General features: G+C 37.9%; 1 protein-coding gene across 4 annotated transcripts in view; it reads left to right on the top strand.

Moving 5' to 3' along the window:
- LOC135707999 (protein Fe65 homolog) overlaps positions 1-25,809 on the top strand; it is a 358,036-nt gene that overhangs the window by 94,921 nt on the left and 237,306 nt on the right. For 2 of the 4 annotated variants that reach the window (XM_065229933.1, XM_065229932.1), the window contains exon 2: positions 30-1,687. The exons of 1 other annotated variant lie outside the window; for it this stretch is intronic. The gene's annotated coding sequence lies outside the window, so the exon portion shown is untranslated. The remainder of the gene's footprint in view (positions 1-29; positions 1,688-25,809) is intronic. One more of the 4 variants, XM_065229934.1, reaches the window with a different exon arrangement.

Genomic DNA, 25,809 nt, shown 5'->3' on the forward strand with positions numbered 1-25,809 from the left:
TAAATAAAATTAAATTTCACATTTGACAGCTAGATGCAACACATCAGCAGAGAGACTAACCAACTGACGAACGCATGAATGGATCACGCATATAAAAACTAATGGTAATGTACTAGAAGAAGTGCAAAAACCACCTACAGAAATAGAATAACAATCACCCTAAAAGTAGTTATATCATCCATGCAAATATCCGCAGAAGAACAAAAGTGAATGTGGCATAGCCATAGAAAATAGTGAAAGTCGAAAACCTCTCGCAGCAAATTGTTATTAGTGCGCATTATGTAAACGTTGTACCGACAGTCCGGAAAAGTGCAAAGCAAGAATCATCGAATAAAAGTGGAATAAAACTAGAACAGTACCGTGTGCAGTGTGGCTTACATTTCCCTAAGGATAATAACCATTGTTCCAACCAGCCAGCCAGCAGCATATTTCGAACGTCATCGTACATCGTCACCGCGTAAGACGTTGAACAGGCGAATGTGTGCCACGGAATCATGAGCTGGCATATTTTCCACCTCCCACAACGCGTCCTACTCTTGACAAGTTCGCTGCTACAGGAGCCCTTCGACTCGAGCGTGGCAAGCTCGTTAAGCGAGTAAACATTCGTATCGGGAAAGATTGAGTGGGCGGTAGGAGCCGTAGCGAGCCAACTACAGTGGGGGGAAAATAGCTCAATGTGCGTTCTAATAACTGCTCCCCTTCAAACCATGGTTGAGCAGTTTCCCTAGCATAGCCGGGTGGTTATTATTACTTGCTATCGTAGAGGAGGAAACTATCAAACATTTGCACTTACCGGTCTTGGCTCGAAGCGCCGCAGCCGAAATCTTCGGGGGCAAATTCTGAGTGAAACGAACGAAAGGGAACATTTCATGCTTCGTGGTGCTATATGTCGTAAAATTAAGTAATTTATACGCTACTTTGCATAAGTGTTTGGAACATCGAGCCCACAGTTGCCATTTAACGATAGACGTTAGCTGTGGAAGGTACAAACGTGTATGTTACAAAACAGGACATACTTCCTTATTTCCTAGACTCAGACGCGTCGCATTGCATCTTCAAGTGCTCTACAAGTGGAGTGGAAATGGAAGTGCTTGGCAGTGTGTCGGTCTGATATATGGCCCTCTAGGAAAAAGTTTCCAGTTACACAAAGGACCTGTTACGTTTTGGGCCCCGGCCGTTCGATATCAATCAAGCTTAAGTGTTAGTAGCTGTCAGAAATTAATAATCGCTGCTAAATAGACGTGCTTATACTTTTAACGGCTCCATCTAGGCGCGTTATCAGCCGAGAAATAAAACTTAATCGTCGTACTGTCACTGTCATTAAATACAATCAGCTCCAGTGAGTGGAAGAACAGAACCAGAGCCGAAGAATTTCCACGGAGAAGAAGAGAGAAAAAGCTTAATTAACACCAGTGCACATAACCGCATGGAGATTCGCTTTTCTCGCATCTACTAATTGTGGATGGCATTCGCATATATTTGCAAGCAAACAACTGCGTAGGAAGGCACTTCACCTGGATCATAAACCTGATACGGCACATCGTTAGGAGCTGAGCAAACATCCACCGTTATAAAGAGGCTGCCGGCGGGACTTTCTGATTTCTGAAAGCCGATACGGTGGCGCTTATTGAATTTTAAGCAGCGGCAGCGGAAGTTGCTAACTTTTCTTCTATCTCTATTTTGAAAGGTAAGTCATTTGATTGTGTGATCATTGCGGGTCACGCAAGGATTACAACTGCTAAGCTGATTTTTATCGCTGTTCTTGCGTTCTATGGGGATTGGAGTGTTGAATGGTTGGAATGGTTGAGTGTTTAGTAGGTGTTAATTTTTTAGTATGCAGGTGCCTTGAATGCGTGGATATTTTTAGTTGGGGAATAGTTTGAAATTATAAATAATGAATGAATACTAAACTGAAGGTTAGATAAATCAGTTCATTTGATATTTCTAAAATAAATCTAAAAAAATTGTGTCTATAGTCGTAGACTATTTTTTTTCTCTCTGTTCGGGATCTAACACCAAAGCGTTGAAAAAGGTCAAAATAAATTGTCCAATTACAATCGAGGGGCGCAAATATAGCACTTATTACAACTTTAAGGCGCTTCCATCACTAAAACTTTGGGTCGCCAGCTAAGCGAAAGAGTGGATCATATTGTTAATATAATATATTTGGTTTTGATTAAAGTGGTAAAAATGCATATTGTTTTACAAAATTGCCTTAAGGGGGTATTCCCGATCTTTTTTTTCAAAAAATCAAATTTTTTTTTTTCACGTTTTTTTGTACTTTAGACTATATACTTTCATCCCCCCAAGCCGTTTTCCGATCAGCGAATTCGGTGTCCAGGCATAGCTGACTAATGGTAAGAACCCCCAAATGGTTTTAACTAAAGTCAAAACTTTAAACGCGTTTTTCTCGAAACCACATTTTTTTTATCGGGCGAAGATTTTTCTCAGAAACTATAAGAGATATTGACTTGAATCTTTGCGCATTTTGTTCCTTATTAAATTCTTTGGAGCTTCTCCCACTTTCAGCCAAAAATATTAGCATTTAACATTGTTTGAAGCACCTTAAAGTTGCAAAAAAGCGGGCTAAAAATCGCCTGTTTTTTCATATGGCCGCCATTTTGTTAATTATCAAGATTTTTTGCTGCCAACGGGAGAAGCTCCAGAGAATCTTATGCAGATTATTATTTCATCACGAAATCTGTTTCAGATGAAGCCGTTCCAGAGAAAAGTCTTCGCCCGTCCAGGCGTTTGCGGCGAACAGGGGTCTGTTTGCCGCCATTTTGTGACGTCAATAATGTCTTTTTTTATGTCGAAAAAAATTTATTTGTAAACTTTAATGTTCAATAAACAAGAATCCCAAAGAGTTAGGCGCATTACTATTCATTTTCCTTGAAAAAAAATTAATTGAAAAACAGGCCGAAAAAAGGCAAAAGATTGGGAATACCCCCTTAAACATACCATAAACAACGTATTTTTTTCTGAACCATCACTAGAATTTATAATGAATCCTGATGAATATAGGCGTCTATAGTTGAATATACCTGTATAAAGAAAGGGAGAAGGATTAGTAATTTCGATTTGATTCCTCTACCTTAATTGCATATCCTTGACAGATACGCGGATTTTGTCTACAATATCCAGCATTCCTCAGTGTCCTACCTAGGTACATGTTTCACTGAAGAGCTCTGAGAAGGGCTAGTTTTTATGATATCTGAATAATATTTCTCAGGGAGAAAAGAGATAGCACTACAAATTAACTCAGTACATAACTTAGTGAATGGTCGTGTACCGAAGACCAACAACCACCAAAAGAGTTATCCTCTATACATCCACCCTGGGAACTGCGGGCTCAAACGATTTTACTTTGCAAACCAATGTAAACTGCTTGACAAATTTCTCAAGTATGAAATCGTTTTGCTCTTCCTCAGTTTATTCCCACCAAAAGCTCTAAGCCAGGAGTGTTCGAGCCCCCATGACTCCAATAAAGATTATTTGCATACTTGTTTCGCCAAAATATGTTTTATTGCATTGGTTGTTTTGCTTTCATGACTGAGGCACTCTGCCTTTGAGCTTACAATTAATAATGTGTTATGACAAATTAAGGTTAAATTTCTATGAGATGGCAATACATGACTGTAGATAAGAAGTGTTGCCACATTTATGATACCGGGATGTTTAGTTCCCATTTGGCAGTTTACACTGGCTCCCAGTTGAGAAACACAATGAGTGAGTCCGCAGCATCCTGCTTCAAAACATTCATTCCAGCAAAAAAGATTCTTCGGATACAGACTCTTCCACGCAGCGAAACGGGAAAGGTTAGGGAATTGGAGTCAATCTTCAACTGCAAGGATTAACGGATACAAGGCGAGCAAAATCCAGGCAATTATCGATAAAATGGCAAAAATAAAAAAAAACTTCCTCATACTACAGATTAAAACGTAATGCTTTCAAAGTTCTTATTTATAAAAATTTTAAGTTTCACGTTGGCATGATGTACAATTTTTACTTTTTTTTCCAAATGAACACTTTTTACAGGATACATAACAAATATATCCCAGCTTTATTGGCAAGTGAGTCAAGAACATACAATATTAGAGAAAGGAAATACAAACATTCAGATTTTTAAAATTATTTCCCAGAAATTCTTTAAAAATATATTACTGCATTATTTAAAGTGGAAAATGAATTATTTGCCAGTCAAAGGGAGGTTTGAAAAATTAAAACCACAGACAAACAGACGTAACTCTTTGAAAAACTTGTTCTTGAAAACATAGTATCTCAAAACATATAACCTCAGTAACGACATCTCTCTGGCTTCTCGCGGAAAACAAGCTTGCTCGCTAACTCGTAAACAATATTGCATAAAAGTTCTATAGAATGTATAGAAACGTCAAAGTGATCTGATGCCAGCGCTGCGGCGAGTAGTTCGCGGAACTGATAATATTCAAATCAACCGTTAAATGCATAAACGAAGATACACAATGAAGAGTTACGTCTGTTTGTCTGTGTTAAAACTATCACAAATTTATTAATGCAGTAAACTCTTCCTATCACGATTTTCAAGAGATCTCTCTAACTCGGATATTGATATCCCAAGTAACAAATCTAGTGTTGCTTGGCTATATTCAAATTTATAAAGGTTTTATTGCAGTTGCAACCATTACCTACAGCTTTATGACGGTCATATACAATGCAAGTCATCGAACATTCTTATAGCTATCTACAAAACCCATATAAAGCTTATAAAAAACCAACTGATGCTTATGCTATTTTCGCTTATGAAAGGTTTTATGATTACCTTGAAGAATAAAAAACAATATGAATTGCCCTTATAAAACCCAAAAATAAATCCTTATATTGCTTTATAAGTAAGCGCAATAAATCTAGTTGAAACAGTTATTTCAGAAGTGTAAATGGGCGGTTTATTTTTACTACATAGAAAATAAACAAAACTTTCCGGTACTTCCAAGCGTAGCGCAAATAAAATCAACGAAATTGTTTGCATGAGCCCGTTTATTTGCTACAGTCAGCCGCAAACCTTCGTGAATAACTCCAATAAAGAAAAAAAAATCTGTGGATGTCACAAAGGAAGCTGTGAAAAAACTGAACCATCTTCACTTCGAATGGACACATTGTTACATCAAAAATGACTCCTGAAGAGGAAATATATAATTATCTGGAGTCGGAGGATGATATCTACGTCAACTTGCCAACTTGAGATCTATTTTCTGTAAAATTGAGATGATTCCATCAAATTCATTTGATTCCTGAAATAATATTTTTTGTTAACTTGAATTATTTTGGAGGCTCATATTATTCCAATATACACGATAAAATTTCAAGCGCAAATGTTTTGGAACTTCTAAAAAGTTAAATATTTTCTTTAAAATTTTCACTAATGTCGCCATGAAACAAAATTAATTGCATGGTGATCTTGACACCAACACTCAAACCTATTTTTACCGCTAAAGATTTCCATATGGAAAAAAAAAGTTTCAGCAGAACAGAACAACAACAAGCTAATTTATGGCGGTTGCTTTGAAGCAATAAAAAATAAATTGGATTTATAACTGATTTTTACCTCTCACCCCAGCAGGCCTGGGTTCAATCCCAGTCGGCGCCGTCGGGATGTTCTGAGGCATAACATCTCTGATCACGCCTTTCTTCGGATGGGAAGTAAAGCCGTTGGTCCCCGGTTCATGAGTTGATGGGTCGATAGGTAGGGTCCAGGTGTGGGAGCTGCCTTCCTGGCACGTCGGTAGCATTGGTGCTCAGCACGGAAAACAAGATCGACGGGAAAAACAAACCAAAGGAAAAAAAAGAAATATAACTGATTTTCACCAAAGCGTAATAAAACTGCTTTAATACAATATTACTCCAAAAGAGGCTATGAGAACCTTTTGTAGAGTATGGGTCTTTCTTACAAAAGGTTTTAAGACAGCTTTATTGTGATTCTCAAACATGCTTTATTAACCTTATTAAGGGTGGTCCACTAAGCTGGAAGACGATCTTATAGCGGTTATCAAAAGGTTGTGCTGGAGCTATTAATTTTATTGACGGATTTATAAAATTGATCTCAATAACCACTAATAGAGTGCAATAAAACAAGAAATGCTACAGAATTTACTGTTAATCTTCAAAAAATATTTAAAAGCACCTTGGTAAATTTGATTAAAAGTTCGGTTCGGTTTTCGGAAAAAATATAAATGGCATTGTTCAGACCAATTATGTTTACACTGTTTTTATTTGAAAGTTTGGATCATTTCCTTCGAATGTTATGTATCTTATGTTTCTTACTAAAGTAGTTCAAATTTTGGAAGGCTACTTTAGTAAGAAACTAGCAGGACCCAATTTGGAACCGTTTAAGCACTGTGGAGCGAAAATTTCAAATTTTGCATCAGTCTAGTGTTCAATCGGCTGTCGACAGAAGCAGGCCATTCTCGATGTGTGTCACGCGATCGTCTGTTTACTCGGCAGCAGCCATTGTGTGGTCCTCCTCATTGTTCTTCATCAGCAGTTCTTTCGGTCGATGCGTCGTCGACTTTGGAAATCAACCGTTTCGTGGTAAGTGTGTGAGTGCTGACCACGTTTTGCGTCCATTGCTGCAATGGAAGTGCTTTGCCCTCCGTTGGCGATACTGCCATACAATGAAATCACTGGAAGCGACTTCCGTTCTGATGGAGCAGGCTTATTGGATAGCGGAAGATAAAGTGTTTATTGTGCTGTACCTTTTGACTATAGTTTTAAGATGTATTTTATAGTGCACAAGAATAAAGAATTAATAAAAAAAGACAATCTATTTGAAAATTATGATCGGTGCTTACTAAAGCTGTGTCCATTTGGCTGAAATTGAAGAAAAATTGTGATTAATTTAGCTAAAAGTGGTAAACTGTTTCTTTAGAAATGTTGTCAGTTTCCTTTTAAAAATTATAATCATTTTATAGGGATGGGCATTAAGATGGGGCAAACTTTGTTTATAGTGGCGCCGGTGGTGTAGTGGTAAGCGTGATTACTTCTCACCCCAACAGACCTGGTTTCAATCCCAGTCGGCGCCGCCATCTTTGATCAGGGAAGTAAAGTCGTTGGCAAAAAATTTCTGATTTTTAATTGTGATGTAATCATTCATTCACGTAAACTTGTATTTCATTTCGAGGAAAGGAGCAACTTGTAAGCAATGTTGTTTACAAATTTGGGTTTTTGCAACTTTTCATGAAATGACTCACATACACGATTTATAATGTAAACTTATATGATATGTGACGCTCCATTTGTGTGCATTATATCACATAGAAATTTGCTCTACTTATTCGAACTGTGTAGTATTTTACTGGAAACTATGACAAATGTCGAAATTATAAGGGTTCAGTTTCAGCAACCAGTTTGTAACCAGTTTTGTTAGAATAGACGACATATTTTGTTAAAGATAACTTAAATGTGCAGGAATTCTATCTTTCTTCCGGAATATTTTTAAGTAATTGTATTTGATTAAATTGTAGTTGGAATCAGAGTCGATTGATTTTCATCCGAATTCACAACCCTGCTTAATACTAAATTTGACCATTTCATACTTATCACGGTTCACAATGAGGACGAGGTGGAAACCATACCGACGTGCAGTGTTGGAAAAATATGAAAAAAAAAATCAAATCTAACCAAACAACTGCAAGCTGTGATATCGCAGCTCAGAATATCAAGCTGAAACTAAACTCTCCAGCTGCAAATCACACCAAGCTGTGGTGAGATTGAGTTTCATGATTTTGGCTTTACATCCGAATGCAACCGAAACTTCCTTATGGGGTGTTTACACTTATGCTATTTCACTAGCGCTAATGAGCTAGCTGCTGGCAAAAAAGCTCATTAGCATAATGTTAACAGGCCATCAGCGTCTACCAGCATGACATTTCAGGAGCAACTGAAATTCGTGCTAGTTGGCGAGTACACTAGCGCGAGTAAATCCGCACAGATGTAAACACCCCATTAACGGATAACAGCAGCCGCTACGTGTCTGCATCGGTGAAGAGAAAAAAGAGATAGCATTATTATAGGGTTAACTACTCCATTTCAGGCCTAATAAGCACAACTCGCACTTAGTCTTTCTTAATCTAGCGCAGTTTAGCACCAAACGGAATGTTATTATTACTGATGGCTTCCATATTTATTTACCTTTCCGTATGTACTTTGAGATTTGATAAAGAGAAACCAATCGTTGAGATAGTGTCAAAAATCTAACATTGCTTCTTGACGCCAAACTCCTACGGATTCTAAACTCGGCCTAACGCATTGAAACGCCATTGAAATGCCAATTAATTCACTTCGGCCTATCGGATGAAGATAAAACATGATTCGGTCGGAGCACTTCTTTTATTTTTGGAAATAATGGGTGCAAACCTTCATATCATGCGTTCTCATTGACTTCGTTCCGTAGCTAATTAACTAAAGTATCGTACCAAACGCATAATTGACTTGTTAACTCTGAAATCATGGATTTATTTGAAGTTTTCTGCTCGATAGGCCCAAAATGGGCGATTAGGCCTTAGTAGTTTTCTACCTTTCTACCCTACCTCTTCTTTCTAAGAAAACGAGGTGCAACCAGGCCAGTGACAAGGCCTATACCAACAGCAGCGTTTGACAGTAGGCAGCATGTCCCGGGCTCAAATCATTTATTTTGCTGTGCTGGCCCGCTGTCACGGTATAACATGTTGCCTACGCGCCTGCCACTGGGCTGGGTGCAACGGAATCATTGTTGCCTTGATTGAACTCAAAGCTTCAACTTTACACGTTGTGAATAGTCTCGCAATAGGTATCAAAAGAGCTTGTAAAATCAATATCAAGCATGATATTTTTCTCCAATATTACGCGTGATATTAAGCATGATTGACCGCCCACGGATGCTACCCTGTTATTGCCAGATCAGCTGTAATTACACAGAGAACCAGTAGACGATGCTTGGAATCAGGATTGATCATCAATGTGTAAAAACTGGTGATATCAAACTTGGCAGTACCAGCGCCGACCGCGCCTGATATTGAGAGCGTATGAGAGCGGAAAAATATCAATTAGCTAATGATTATGTCATAACTGCCGACGTGGATGTTATGCCATCGGACCAAGTCCAGGTATATTGCGTAGCTCTGACGGATTAGAGAGCGCAGAACTGTACAAAATTATTCATTTGCTTACCAAAAATAAAAATAAATCGCTCAATGTTTAAAAAACCTAGAACTTAGATTGAGAAGATTATTTTTTTTTTCCTTTGGTTTGTTTTCCGTCGATCTTGTTTTCCGTGCTGGGCACCAATGCTACCGACGCCAGGGAGGCGGCTCCCACACCTGGACCCTACCTATCAACCCATCAACTCATGAACCGGGGACCAACGGCTTTACTTCCCATCCGAAGGAAGACGTGATCAGAGATGTTATGCCTCAGAACATCCCGGCGGCGCCGACTGGGATTGAACCCAGGCCTGCTGGGGTGAGAAGTAATCACGCTTACCACTACACCATCGGCGCCGCTAATTGAGAAGATTATGTTAAATATCTTTATGAACATCGCAAACCGATTCAACTTGATTTGATACCTCATTTTGAATAAAATACGAACTGAACTTTGAATTACGAAAATTGATGCTTATTTTTTGGAAACTGATGTCGCCTAATTTCAAAACTGTGAATGATGTATTGAAACTTGGATTATTTTTAATTTGATTTATATATAATAAATTTTGTACTTTTATTATTGAATGGAGCAACAAAAACAATCTCGTAGTCATAATTCAATAGTGCGTTCGTGCTTCGGATATACTCCTTAACTTTTTAAGGACAAGATTTGATACAATAACTGCAATTTAGGTTAATTCTGATAGATTACTAGACTAATATAATTATCAAATAAAACATTAACTTAATGGAACAATCTTTCGTTTAATTTAGATGTTTAGATTATAAACAAAAGCTTACATCTTGAAGTTCTAGTAGTATTTCATAGATTGCATTTTTATTCACTTGCTATGGTGATTAAATATTTCATAACTTTGGCGTTATTAAAGGGTGTAACGGTTAAAAATTGGTCAATCATGATTAAGCGCACACTGAATATGTTATTGTATAAATGATCAAATTTTATTTCTTTTGAAGTTGAATGACTTCAAAATACAGGAAAATTATTTGATTAGGCTTCCGATTTTCCAAATGAAAACTGTCGGGCTGTACCGCTGTTGTATCAACCTTATTTGATGCTGAACGTCAATTTGCTTTGAACTGTTTCTTATTTCCAAATGCTTTCTGAGCTTTCTTGAGGTTCCGCTTAACGAATGCCCAATATTTTTCAATTGGGTGCAGCTCCGGTTTGTGTTAGCTTGTAGCTTGAAGGGTTTGTGTTCTTGGGTACGACTTGCATGTTGTTGGCGGTATACCGTTCCTGAGCCATTTCTCGTAGTGACAGGAAGCGAGGTCTGGCCAAAACAGCACGGATCAACTGTTTTTCTTCAAAAAAAGGCAACAATCGTTTTTGCAAACATTTCTTTTCATACATATCTTGGTTGACAATGTCAATTGTCACGAGAATTTCGCTTTTCAGCCCACAGGTGCAAGTTTTCTGTATTTTTTCGGGAACTTTGACAACTTTTTCTGCTTAAACTTATCTTGAACCTTTCCTTTTCCGGTAGCCGTGTAAATTCTTAGCCTGGGAGCTGCTTGAAATCCACTTTGACGTACATTCCATCGTTCATTATAACGCAATAAAATTTCTGACGCAATCAATATGCTTGGGAATAATTTGGATTCTGCTTATGCACGAGCAAAATTTTGATACGCTGTTCCTCTTGCTTTGACGCCATTTTGACAATTGAATGGAAAATGGCAAACACAAAATAGTGGCAATATTTGTAGGTCTTTGCGTATAAATGAGGGGTGTTCATGTTTTCTAAATGCACGATTAAAAAAAAATTGCCAAATTTCAGTTGACCAATTTTTGACCGTTCCACCCTTTATATTACAACAGTCGTACCTCGATGTAATGAAACCTTGATATAACGAAACTAGATATAATGAAACGTCGATATAATAGAACTTTTGCTTCGATGTAAGGTAACTTTAGAAAAATATTTACATTAAATCAGTATATTTCCACGGAAACTGGTATAGAGGATGATAAAATATAATGACTCTATTTAAAAAAAAAATGCGCATTGTAATTAACTACTTGGCCACGAAATATCCGAATATTCGTAATTCATGAGATTTTTTCAAAATTTGGGCAGATAAATTTAATTACACTACTGATGACGATGATATGGAACTGTAGTTAGACTACTGTCGGTAGACTGTCGACTATCCTCGGTGTTCGAGTTGATCATGTTTAATAACCTCTAACTGTACTCAACCTGCCATTGTATGAAGGGACAAACACGGTTTGGGCGAATCCGTGGGCAACATCGCCCACGTACATCCACAGGATAAATGAGAATTTCCTTCCAACAACCGGTCAACCGGATAAATGAGAATCTCCTTCCAACAAGCGGTATAACCGGACAAAATACAGGCCATCCAACACAAGGATGTTTCAATGAGTGGGGGAGAAGAGCCCACCCTATATTCACGAAATGTTAAAGACAGGGAGTTGTCATTTCCTGCGACCACTTTTCATCACCAATCACTCGCAACACAACGTCATTAGTTCACGAGTGCATACTGCATAGTCTGGAATAAACAGCGCCAGCTCTTTACCGGCCGAATAAACTCGCGACCAACTGGCAACTCCACTGACCGTAAACAAAACGCATATAATAGCGGCCACGGCACACTTCGATTGCATTTCTGAAACACAAGCTCAACGCACAAACACGACGACGACAACATTTGAAACGCAAGGCGGAAATCCAGCACGCAGCAAGCAACGGAAAAAAAAAATGCTCACGCAGAGCACGGCTCGAGCTGAACTGCTAACGTTGAAAGCCAAACGCGAACTGTTCAATTTTACTACTAAGTGAAACCAAAACTGGCATTCGTGATTCCCTCATGTAGTTATAAACACCTTTGGTTTTTTCAATAACATAACAATAACAATTCTTTTGATATAATGTAACTTCGATATAACGTAACGAAATGAAACATTATGTTGCGTTATATCGAGGCATAACTGTATCATCATATGTTTTATTAAGTAGCTTGAACATCGTTTAAACTACTGAAAGTTATTGCCGGGAGTAGCTGAGTTGTAGCTTATTTCGTCAAAAATCTTGTTTAGCCATAAAGTTGCTTATTTGGCTTTAAATAAGTTTACTAATTTAAATAATTTTTGTTAATTTAAAGTTATATAGTCAAATCAATACATCTGATCTTGACAACCTATGTCCAAACTGCAAAACTACCATTGCCAAATTTTAGTCGACTGTTTTTCGGCAGTTGGGTTTGGTTCGAATTTAGTGAATTTAACATATATTTTGCTAGGCCATCTCTCGTTTCATTTTGTACAATTAAGTTAACTTTCGGCAATTAACTTATAACTCTGCTTTATCGTGAATCCTTATCTTATATATGAATAATAATTTTTAGTATTAGTTTTTTAGTCTCAATGGATTTTGGAAAAAAAAATTGTAATTGTAATTATAATTGTTCAGTACATAAGCCATGCCTTCCGCAAAGTCGGCGTATCTAGGTACCAACCCCCAGGTCTATACACATACTATCCTTCTCGTTGCACTCGTGAGCTCGTGCGACACTCTAGACTCACATGGGTGGTCGTATCCGGGTCCTCCCTTTGGTAGGCGCAAGTGTCCGTCCAGGATCTGGTACATTAAGTTATCGCTATGCATGGTTTAAATACTACTGCTACCAAACTCACCTTTGTGATCTCTATGAGGTGTGTGCTGCGATTGAATTATATGTATCTAAATATATAGTGAAGGTCATGGAATGCCACTTGACACTTAAAAGCGAAGACAACAAATCAAGAAGACTGGAAACTTTGCCGCGACAGATATTATTATTATTATTTAACTTTATTAGGGAGGCTTTCAGCCTTGGGCTGGTTCGCCTCCAAAGCGACAGATACAGTAGCGCTGCGCTTGAGTGAAGGTTGAAGCAACGCATAGAAAAATGAGCAAATACCAAACCCTTCGTCTGAGGATGTAATCTTTGCTATCAAATTCGTTCGAAGCATTTACCTTTGAGCGGCAGATGACGCGATTGACCTGTATAATAGCGTTCGAATGAGAAAATGGAAGAGTTGCCAGTCTTTTTGATTTGTTGTCTTCGCTTAAAAGGTAAGAAGTGATAGGGGCGATAGTGTATTAAAATAGAGTGTTGAAAAGGAGTCTGAATTTATACAAATGCGTGCACACACCTCATTATGATCGATGTCCTACTTACGGTTCTCCTTTTCGTCCGATCCTTCGGGAGTTTCCCGGTATATTATCTGATTCCAACCAGTTCCACTCCTCTGCCTTCTTCTTGTTTGATTTGAATTAGTATGAGGTCCTTCATTAATGTTTTTTCTACTATTCCGTTTCTGGCTGTCCCAATTTCATTATCGGTTCGTACATGAAATTTGAGCAGGAAAATAGAACAATTTAGGGTTAAGTTGTATGCGTTGTCCCATGGTGCTGTGCGCCATGTTTCCATTAGTTATATTTTCAAAATTTTATTAAACCTTCAAAAGTCAGCCATAACACATGAAAGTAATTAGAATGTTATAAATAAGAGAAGAACTCAAAAAAGAATACTCCCTAAGCGTAAAACTATCACTCCTAGCCCATCTGAACCGTTCCAAACTTCCCTTGTAGCGGTTTTCAATGCGTAAGATACTCCGCACTATTACTTCACAACCGTTACGTATCTATCACCCATATGGCCAAACAATAGTGACTACACAACCAGACTATATCGTACATGGGACACACGAGAACCCACTGAGCCAACCACCGGCAATATCGCTCTGACTTTGTCAATTGTCTCAAAATTCAATGCTTTATTATATTGACCCTTCGTCTGTGCAAAAAAAAAGGTTACTTTATCTGTAACCTGAGGTCAATTTTACCCCATATTCAAATTGATGTATCTCAACGATAGTTCAATAGATTTGTAAACTTTAAAATGTTTTTCAAAGTGAGTTTAGTGTACTTGAAGTTAAATCTATACACAAATTGAAGGGGTGGATTTCTTGTGGTGAGCGTTAATTTTTAAAATGTGCTCATGAAGTGGTGTTTATATTAAGAGAACTTCACTATGTAGGATATTACTTCCTTGAGCAAAGCTGTGCAGGAATACAAGATTGCATTTGTTTTCAATACTTTTAACTTAAGAGCACTAAAGTTCAAAAATCCATTGAAACGTCATTGAGATATCGCAGTATGAATTTCTGGTCAGGGCTCAAACAGGCATCATCTGCCAACATACGTCTGACAACGTTGTATCTTGTCAAGGTGCCCTGGGGTCAAATATTCCCCGAGATACAGACAAAGGGTTATACAGGGCTAAATATAATATATTAAATAGAGGTTGAGGATTTTATGTGTAGAGCACAAAAATATTAAAAATATAATTGAAGTTGCACATACTGAACACTTAAAACAGTAGACAACGGACATCACACAGCACCCAGTAGACAAGTAGAGAAATTTCCTTTTTACGAAAAGTTCCACCTGCTGGAGCAGGAGTTCAACCCTCACTTCATGACACACACAAAACGCTTGACCAACGATCGAGGGACGCCACTAACCGTACGACCACAAAGCCCACTCATTAAATACATTGGGACGTGTTGCCAAAATCGGACAAACTCTATGTAGCATTTCTAATCCATTTATTAAGAGTCCAGCAAATTATCAAGATTTTCATTGTATGAGGCGAGGTATGTGCTTCAATAGGTTTTTATTTTCAACTAAGTTACATTAGTTGGAATGAAAATAAATCCTTGAATACTGGCTTCAGACTTGTAAATTGCCACTGTTAATGGAGCATATTAATTTAAATAAACAAAATAAGGATAATCACTAACACAAACACTAAATATAAACGAAAGCATTGGAAAAGCTCCCGATCCTTGGCTAGGGTCGTTGGGTTAAGTATATTGGTTCCTGTCACGCAACCATTCGGTGCACTCGCAGGTACATTTCTGTTTTTGTGTACATGCATCACATCCCCTGAACGTCTTTGGCAAGCCTTGGTGGGAGAAATTATTCAGTCCATTTCGTAATTGAGTCCGCCGATTTCTACACACCGCTTGGAGCAATGTAGACAATGTGGGTGTACCGGTCGATTGTGGGCTGCAATGTTCACCTTTGACTTTTTGTTTTACCTTGGCGTGTGTGGGTTGCATTGGCGCCACCATGTAGCCACGTTCGACATCCGAAGCCACAGTTGACAGTTGTAGATGGAGGAAAATAAAAATAAAAATGAAATGAGGGAACGGTGGAAATATTGGAACTAGATGTCGTGCATGGCTGAGCATAAATGAAAAGCATGAAACAAAGAGTGCTATGATGATTGCTTTCGGTTTTTGTGCGCGTTATGGTTCGCTGTAACCGATATAAATTGAGTTATTTTGAGAACAGATGAAAATCGATAGCACACGTAATGGAACCTTAACGTTGGTTGAATATTAATTAGAGTCTCAGTTTTTAATGGGCAGAAAATGTTTCGCTGGAGCAAGCGGTATTGTTTGCAAGGGTCGGTTATACACGTCTTATTAGGAATTTGCGCCTTACAATTTCAGTTAAAGTTTGTTGCTAGTTTTGTTGGGTGGAATTGTATTCATCCACTTGTCATACATCCACTACTATTTACTGGCTATGATAGTGTCTAAAGCACCTTTTTGAAATCAAATATAACAACGTAATGAACCTAGTTATCACACCAAAGGAACAACCGTTCAAGAACTGCAAATCACTACTACAAAAAGCAAACCACATTAACTCTCTTCCCTTATCGCTTTCATTCAAAATTATACCCCAACGTACATTGAATAGCTGAAGGCCATGACCCCCCGAATTAAATCCACTTGGAATTGGTACCACGCGTAACTTCAAATTCTTTCACTCCAACAATCATGACAGGGACAGAAAGTGTTCCTTCGCATACCGCGCTTGCCATTTGAACAGCTTGAAAGCTTATGATATATCGTGCTGAAAAATGGTATCCATTTGTCACTGTTGTCGCGTTTCGTTGAATAATTAGCTGAAATATTAATTTGTCACATCTCGTGACATGAGGTAGTACGGGGTTGAACCACTTCAAAGCCATTGAAAAGTTTTTATCGTGTGGTGTTTCCTACCAAACATTTCGGGTGGATTTTTTGGGATTAGTAGACAAGTTGAATGAGAACGCGTAGAATAACCCATTTTAATCCCGCTTTCTGCTGGAGTATCAACTGGGCGCCGATTTTTATTTTAAATATAGTCACTTTAACTCTCTTGGGTTTTTCGTGACTTGGCGTGAGAAGTATGGATGTAATCCATTACACCGGGCCCGTCCACAGGCGCCAAGCTACCGAAAGAGTTATTCCGCTAGTTTCATAACAAATTACTGTTTTTCTTAGGATGTTTAACAGTTAATCAGTTTAGTTAATGAGTTTGCTTCATTAAAGTGGCATTCAGCTGTAGAGTTCACCCAGAAAGACGACACTTTCAGAATTTTCGTTTATCGTTTTATTTCGCGTTCAACAGGCTTAGATTCATTCATCCGTTCTTGTTTACGTGTGTAACCTTTTTGAATCCTACACCAAAATATCGCTTCTCTTGCGCTCTCTCTCTTTCTCTCAGCCATTCAACAAGGGCAAGACATTGTTAGTTATATCTACTCTACATCAGCCTTGAGCTGGTTTACCCCTTTAAAATTCAATCAGTTCATTTAAACGCTTAAAACTGATATTCAAAGTGCAGCGGCAAATTTTTCTCTTATACGCCATTTAATCGAGTACTGGTCTTCAGAAAACTCATCGGTCCTATTAAAACACTACAACGGTTACACAAAATATTTTATTTTTTATATAGAAGTAAGATATTCATCTTTTTCGTAATATTGATATGGACAGTTGTATCAAAGCAGTACCGTCTGATATCGTGCTTGCTACGGTGCTATCAGTGTCGAAAGTGAAATTCAGTGTTGTCGCAATATTTAAAGTCAAATGATATTGTTTTAAGAACCTTGCTCAAGAAGTTGGATGATCCTACCAGTGGAATTCAAAAGAAGCTGCAGCAAAATCCAGAAGGAGTTTTGGAAGAAGCTTCCGAAGAAATCAGATGACTTTTTCTAGGGAAATTGGAAGAGACTTCTGGGAGAATTTGGTTATATCTTTTGGGTAAAAAAAATAATAAATGGCATTGAACAAAAATAGTACCCGTTTCCGGGAATTCCAGGGAAGAGCGATCAATTGCAAGCACTTGGTACGAAATTTTAACAGTCGATTGTCAGTTTACATAATGATTTTTTTTTATCATGCAACAACTTAACTGGGAACTTAATATTTTTGAATACTTTTTCGAATTATTCCTTCATATCTTTATAGACTTACTATGTTGAGAGTATTTATACTATTTCCTTGAGATTATCCGACGCATGAAGATTTTAAGGACATTGTTCATTGTGTCTGTGACTTCATTGTGCCTGTAAAGCTGCAAGAACTTGACTCCAGAATAGTTTGGAGAGCATTACATATCTTATTGATACCATTCCATACTGTTTAAGTGGTTAAAAGGATCTCTTAAGCTTTATGGACTCATGCAACTTTTCAGAACATTGTTCATGACTTTATTGAGCCAGTTGAACTGCAAAATATTGACTTCAGAATAGTTTGAAGAGCAATAAATATCATATTAAAACCATTCCATGTTGTGTATGTTGTCAACAGGCTCTCGTTGGCATCTTGAACTAATAAAGATTTTCAGGATATTGTTCAAAACTTCAATGAGCCTGTAGAACTTCAAGATATTGACCCGCGAATAATTTGGAGAGCATTAAATATCTTATTTAAACCATGTGCATGTAGTTTAAAGGCTCTCATGTGCTTTACGGACTCCTAACGATAAGATTCAAGATTTTCTTGAGCCTGTAGAACTTCAAGATCGTTGCTCCAGAATAATTTGGAGGGGTGACCCTGGCGCACAGAAACGAGCCGTTTCCAATCAATAGCTTTCGAACCTCTCGCAGTTAATTTCGTAGCCTGATGATAGTATAAGAGTTATTAGTTGAATACACATTTATGCAAATATTCATTTGATTTATTACATGACGGTAATTTCCAACATGAGGGAACTACTGAAAAACAAAAGTGAGGTGTGCTCCGGGGATGCTCTGCAACTTTTGGCCATCACAGATGACAACGGCGTGAAAAGCGATATCGATGAAGAGGAAACTGCAAGCGCTCTTAATGATTCGTACAATTTGAATCGGAACGTAATAATGATTTTGGTATTATTGACAAAATCGAAAAATATTTAAAGTACATAAGCGATTAAGTCAAGAGTCAGTTGGGGGTGATCTGGTTTTGCTCCCGAGTCATTTTGTTAGTCACTAGAAATAACCCAGGTTGCTTGGTTATCCATTTGTATGCCTTTTTTCACACCTACTCGATAACAGTCCCGTGGTTTCACAAAATGCCCTTTTCAAATACTAAAAAAAGACAAGTTTCAATGCAAGTATTTCGGTTAAGGGTCACGTGGGGGCGGTCTGGTTTCTTCATCATTTCATTGTCTTTTCTTGTACTTTCAATTGCTCAAATAATGGCCTGCTCGTTTTTGCCCGTTTAGAAGTTATTGGTATTGGAAGTTGGGTAATTTTTAACCAAAAAATGTAAATAACTGTTTCAATTACTAATGATAGCAATTTGCAGTCTTCTGAAAAGAAATGTAATTTAATATTTCTAACATCTTTGTAGAACATGCCAAACATGTAGAAATATTGTAAAAAAAAGTTACATACACATAATTGATTTTAACTATGTCTCCACAAAAAAAACCTTTATATCTCAGCAGTTATAAGAACTAGAAAATTATAGTCTTGAGCAAAGTTGTTTACAGTAATGTTTTCTACAGCTTTGTTCAATACAATTATTTTGTATCTCATCATATTAAAAAAATAAATTTTGCATCTCACTTTTAGGTGGATTAATCTTTAATTTTCTTTTACCATAAGAAGGAGTGTTGTTACCCGAGAAACTTCTCAGAAGACACCTAGTACCTTTAATCAACCATTTCAGCGTAAATAAAAAAGCGCGTGTTTTGATACCCTTGGTACCCCTGTGTGGCGTAGTGGTTAGCATCCTTACCTCTCACGCCAAAGTCACGTGTTAAAATCTCACCCTGCACAAGTCACGAATGCGTTAAAGTGACAATTATTAAAAAATAAAATGAAATAATAATTTGGAGAGCATTAAATATCTTATATTTATCGTTCTATGATGTGCATGTTATCATGAATCTTTACAATGCTTTAATGATGTGTTGAATATTTATGTCGAGAACGTGAGTATCAAACAAAATTAATCTGATTTGTGATAGCTTTTTGCAATATTAGAAAACAAAACGTGCAATTTTTTAATGGCTGTAAGCTTCACTTTCATGATAAATGTAGGCTTGTACTAATACTAATAAGGGCCTCGGATAGCTTAGTCTTTCCGATAGAAATATTCTCGACATCCATGAACATAGTGTATCATTGTGCTTGTCACACAATCAATGATGGCATAATCATTAGAAAATGGATAGTTGTCCACGTTCTCAATATTGGAGCAAAATACAAGCTATTATATCAAAGAGACTATTCACAACGTGTAAAGTTGAAGCTGAGAGTTGAATCAACGCTAAAATGATTCCGTTGCACCTCGTTTTCTTAGAAAGAGACGGTATAATAGTGCTATCTCTTTTTTCTCTTCACCGATGGCAAACATGAAGCGATTGCCAGCCGTTATGGAAGTTCGGTTGCGTTTGGGTGCAATAAAAAAAATCAAGAAATTCAATCTCACCACACACTTAGATTTTTTTTTTCCGAGATGGGCACCACCGAGCAGCTCGGCAATCTATTTTGCTGGATCTCAGTGAAAAATTTGCCGAGATCCAATTAACAAACAGCGGTCCAGAATGCAGATTTAGGTGGAAGGATATGTTTTGAGCATGAAATTTTCTTCTACAATGTTGTTACTTATAGTTAGGCCCTCATTTTTATGACAATGGATTCTAGGGTGGTTCTTATTATCATTGAAATCAAAAAACTAACTTTTTTGTTTGAATTAATTAAGGTATACATTCCTGGGCAAAGTAGAAGCTGCGCTAATTTCAAAAAACTTTGTAAAACTTTTTTGTTTCTCTTAAATTGATCGATTTAGAGCTATTTTCTTGAATTGAGTTAGGGTGTCTTTCATAAAACAGTTGTTTTGCTCTAGTTTTCTTATTTAAAATTTCTCAGCAAAGGTGTCTTGAACTAACTTTTAGATCTTTAGAAGGCGCATAAAGCTTGTCAATATCTTTCGCCGATCAAGAATTATTGGCGTTCTTCTACTAAAAATATGCCCTTTTCAAATCTCTGGCTAGCGCAAAAAAAAGTTTTTTTAAAGGCATTTGAAAGGGCGTATGTTATTCTCAATAATATGAAAAAATAGAGGTATGTTGTTTTATTAACTCGTTTGCAATCAATTTGAAATTATTATTTTTTTTACTATCATTGAATATATATTTTTATTAGAATAGATACCGACAACAACTTTTGCTATAAAACGTGCGTCTTAAATAGCAGTGCCGTATACACTGTGATGGGCAATACATTCAACAGATGAAGTAGCTCTTATTCGCCTCTAGCCATTCAATTTTCCCAAGCGTTGACTAACGAGTAGTCCAGAGACAGGACCCGTAATATCATCGTCCATGGTTTGGTTTCAGGCTGCTCCCTTTTATTTTTTATTTGTCGACATAATTTTCATAAGGCAAATCAATGATATTCATACCGATTTCATCTTATCTTATCTAACACCAACACAGCCAGTTCTTGAAAGCATCCTGGAAAATGATAAATAGGGGAATTTACGTATTCTCGTCAATCTAAGCAGCGTCTGCACTTCTACTAGCATTTTCTCAGCGTCACGCACATATATGATGTGTCTGTTTGTTTACATTCATCTGCTGCTTGCTTCTCTATCCATTCCAATCGACAGAATTTTTCAAAACGTTTTGAAAGCGTTTTTACAACGCTCCAAACTTCTCAGGTGAGTGTGACTATTGTCGGCAGTCTCTTTTTCTTCGGCAACCTTCCCATTAGAACTGCGTGTTAACCAGCTGTTCTATTATCGGCAACTCGAAATCAACCTCATTTTGTAGTGCGTATGCTTTATTTGAAGAAAAATGTAGCATTACTGGATTGCTCGATCGTTCAAATATAATCAGATTGAAGCTGAAAGGCTAAACAATCGTTTGGACACATTCAGGGAAGTGCGTTGATGGGAAAACATAGTGAAATTAACGTTTAAATTTTGGTTGCCGAAAACAGTCAATGGGTGCCGAAGCCAACATTTACCCTATATACCTACATCATTTTTCTTGTCTATTTGATGTATGTTTCACATCGAAGATACGTCACACATATCAAAACGGCCATGCCTACTGTGCAGCATTTAAGGGGCAAGATGATTCAGAAAACATCGGGCCTGTTTAAATCTTCGATGCTTCAGAATCCAATAAATGGATGAAACGTGGACATCTCGTACCGTACGTTCCGATTTTGGTAATTATATGATTGGTTGGTCGTTGGAAGCATCAAAGCTAGAAAGGTTAAGTGATGCTCCATTTTCTTCTGACGGTTGGGGCATGAGCACTAACTTTTGTCCTAGCCTATTATGACTTATGGCTATAGCGCCATTACTCGCTTTCTGAAAAAGAAGAAGAGGGAAATGAAAAGGAGAAGGACAAAGGGAAAAGGATTATGTGAAATCTATGAACATAAACAATATTTTTGATTTGAAATATAGGGGAAATGGATGTAAGTCGGCCTCAATACCCCTTATTTGGGCCCATACATAAATTCAGCAATTGACTAAATTTTCAATAGCGACCAAAAATATCCATCAGTACCGTCCCAATGACGCGGTCATTTAGATAAAATTAATAAATAGCAGGTTTTTAGCGATGGGCCCAATGTTAGATCCATAGGCCAACGTAAGAGCCATTTCCCCTACAATATAGAAATGCATAATGGTGCGGTGGTCACTACCCGTGGCTTGTCACTATTATCAAGTCATAAAAAGTAATAAGGACTAAAATGCGATCCTTTGATTACTGGAAAATCCTGATTCCCTAGTTCGAAGTTGTCACGACTAGGGTTCGGTGGTAGATCTTATACCAGTAACGCACCACAAAAAGGTGATCTCCCAACGTTACTGGTTTGAAAAGATAAAAATTAACAAAATGGAACGAACTCACCAAGTTTAGCCAATTGAACCTGAAGGCTGCCTGACATGTGTTGATGTAGAAGTGCAAATTGTAGACGAAGCTTGACGAAGATCAACATGAACTAGTCCGGTTTATGGTAGCTACCCAGCGTGCTTCGGAATACCTCTGGAAACTGTTGCTTGAGTTGATTGGTGAACTGATAGGAACGATGGTGAACGCCGTTAACCCAGCTGCTTATCGGCACAGACCACAAATGGAACCGATCCATAGTCTCGATTCCAAGAACGTTGAGTTCAGCGCTGCTCGAGATGAAAATGCGACCAGCCTTGGTAACATTTCCGATGGTGATCTCAGTCTGGAACTCAGCGAGAAGGTTAAGGTTGCCACCAGAAGCTGTGAATGCAGATTCTTCTGTCGGCTGAGTGGGTGGTTGTCCGATACTGACCCATGTCTCTTCTGAAATGATGGTGATGTCGGACGCTGAGTCGTGTTCTAGTTTTACTGCTGCACCATTCGAAGGCGCCGGTTTGTTGCTGGAATAGTACCCTGTGTCTTTTTTACTTGCATCTGGAACCAAGGTTGCAAAGACTCATGTCAGCTAAAACAATGTTTTTCTAAATTATGAAATAATTAGATGCCATGATCAAATTTTGAATTGGTAGGATACAAGAAGAGGTTGCAAAGAATGTGTTTGACATATTAAACCTGTTTATTTCACTTCATAAGAGACACAATCAGCGATTTTTCACAAACTCACTCACTCACTCACTCACTCACTCAGCGATCAGCAAATCGCTGATTGTGACTCATAGAAAGCAAAATTTACAGGTTTTATGTTTCCAACGCATACTTTGTAACCTCTTCTTGTAAGTTACAAGTAAAACATGCCATCATACCATCTTTTGGTTTTATTATTCCGAAAAACATTATTTTAGCTGAAATGAGTCTTTGCAACCTTGTCTGGAATAGGTATGCGAAGCGAACGGATATTCACGAACTGGTCGCCACACTTCCAAAATGGCATTTTTGGCAATTTTTGGTTCTTCTTAGAAGGAGGATTTTTCTGGTTGCGAGATACAAAGTTAATTCTTCCACGAGGTTCTCCAGGGTTACCTTGCTGGCGGCATCTCCCAATTCGTTGACTGCGGTTTCGTCGACTCCCAGCTTCGAGATCAGTCGATTTGAGTCCACAGACAAAACGGAGAGCTTTGAATTAGTCCGGTTTGAGCTTGGACATATCGCTTGCCAAGGACTCAATAATCTTCTCACTGCCAGTAATAGGATTTCCCTGATTTTCCAGGTTTTCAATTGACTGCCGCTGCCTCGTGATGCGATTCGTTAGCTGCAGGATGGCGTTCCGGAGTTCCACATCGGACAATTTCTTGCTTGAGGCTTCGAGATACTTGAGGGTCTTCGAGATGTTTCCAAACTTTTTTTTCCCAATGATATTCATACCGATTTCATGTGGCTAAAATTCATAAGTGGTTCTTATGGAATCCTTTTTTTTTTATTTTAGTGTACGATGCATGAAAACAGGTGGTTACTGTTTCTGAGCATTACTTAATCACTGTTTTTACGGCTTCCGTCCATATCCAAGACTTCACAAACAGCGTTTTCTCTGTTTCCTTATCGTTGTTGTCTAACGCTGCTCCTCCAGTCACAACATCAGGATACGTACTGCTATGGCCCTGGTCTTCGTTCTGTTGTGGCATTTCTTCTTCCTGTTGTTGTTTTTATGATTGCTTCCGGGCGTTCCACGTAGACAGGAATTCATCCGGAGCCCCTCCATCTTGCATATGACACTATTGTTCTTGATTCCGTCATAACAAATGTACAACGGTGTGTATTTCAAGGCCTGTTGTTTATAAGTATAGCTTAAAACTTGCCAAAGAAAGCATTAAGGTACGTAGGAAAATAAAAAAAGTTGGGACTGAAAGTGTGTGTCCGTTTTATAACTCTGGAAGATGACAAAATAGTGCTTCAGAATTTTCAGTCACGTCGCAGATCAAATGTTCACCAGTATGTGAAATTTCTAGTTCTGTTTATTTAACTTCTTCTAATCAAGCTTTCAAATTATGCTCGATGAAATGGTATTTTTGTGATTTTTAATTTGAATGACATTTGAATAATCTTGATAAACCTTGAATAAACTTTTTTTTATGTCTTTATTATCGGGATTTTCAGTCGCAGGCTGGTTCATCTCCCCTTGAATAAAGTCTATTACATATCAAACATTCCATTTCAATATTAAATTTTATCAATTGAGCTTACAAACGTTTTCCAAATACTATAAAAGTTAGTTAGTAAGCAAAGCCTCCATATAAACGTTAATTTCAGGATATTGGGAATTGACAAAGCTATCAAAGTACTTTACTTCGATATTTTGGTCACGCAAAAGTTGTAATCTTCCCCTAAACGGTATTAACTCACGTGTAAAAAAATCGATACTGATCGAACACTGTTTTTATTATCTTTCTCGGGTGGTAAATCTATCAACCATTAGCGTCCTCCAAGGAGCAGATCCGTGGTACCACCGAGTCATTTCGAGTGGCATGAATAAATTATTTCACACCCTTCACGTGGGTACAGCAGGAACTGCGTTAGATATAAGACCCCATGTGAAAGCTTCACACAATGGAAAGGGGGAAATCTATTAAACCAGGAAACATATCCTTCTCGGATGTTGACTGTTGCCAAACAGAGGAGCTATGTATTTTCGTGCCATTGTGTAGCATTTTATTGTTGTTCCAAGTTGTGTGAAATCACCTCTTCGAATCCCCATTCGACCGATAACCCTCCCGCCAATGGCCGGAAGGAACCGGTTTATAGGTAAACATATACTCCACTCAGTCCATAGTTAACTCCAGCAGTCTCCAGTCTAAAAGCCATTGGCTGGAGCAACTTTTGCTACCAACGGGAAAACGGGGAAATCACGAATGAAAAATTGAAAACTAATAAACCCTTTACAGAAGCCAGGAAAAGGCGTAAACTGGAGTGAGTTGTTCAACACCGTCTGCAGACCACTGGGAAATAGTACGGAGCCAGACCAGCGGATGATGCCTTAACGATCAAAATAAAGCATAAAAATATGATCTGCGGTCGTAAAATTTAAATTATTGCTCACCCTGGAGTACCAAACAACATAGACAGCATATAACCAGACTGTTAGTCGACGGCTCAGCCATTGGGACTTCATATTTCTCTATTGGCATCGTGTTTCCGGTTTTATGTGCCTATTATCCTCTAGTTACTTAACTCCAGCCAGTTGGCGGAATTGAATGCCACTGACTGTGTCTACGAAAAGCAAGTGGAAGATGGTTTTCTCTTTGCTATTTAGCAGTGGTGGTACAAAACCTGTTGTGATATTTTCACGATTTAGCATTCTAACGTAGAAATTTCCGAGGCCATTGCCCTGGAATTGAATTGGAAAATTCGGT

Source organism: Ochlerotatus camptorhynchus, unplaced genomic scaffold, assembly GCF_037179485.1.
Source record: "Ochlerotatus camptorhynchus isolate MF236.1 unplaced genomic scaffold, CSIRO-AGI_Acam_v1.1 ptg000324l, whole genome shotgun sequence".
Taxonomy (NCBI): Eukaryota; Metazoa; Arthropoda; class Insecta; order Diptera; family Culicidae; genus Ochlerotatus; species Ochlerotatus camptorhynchus.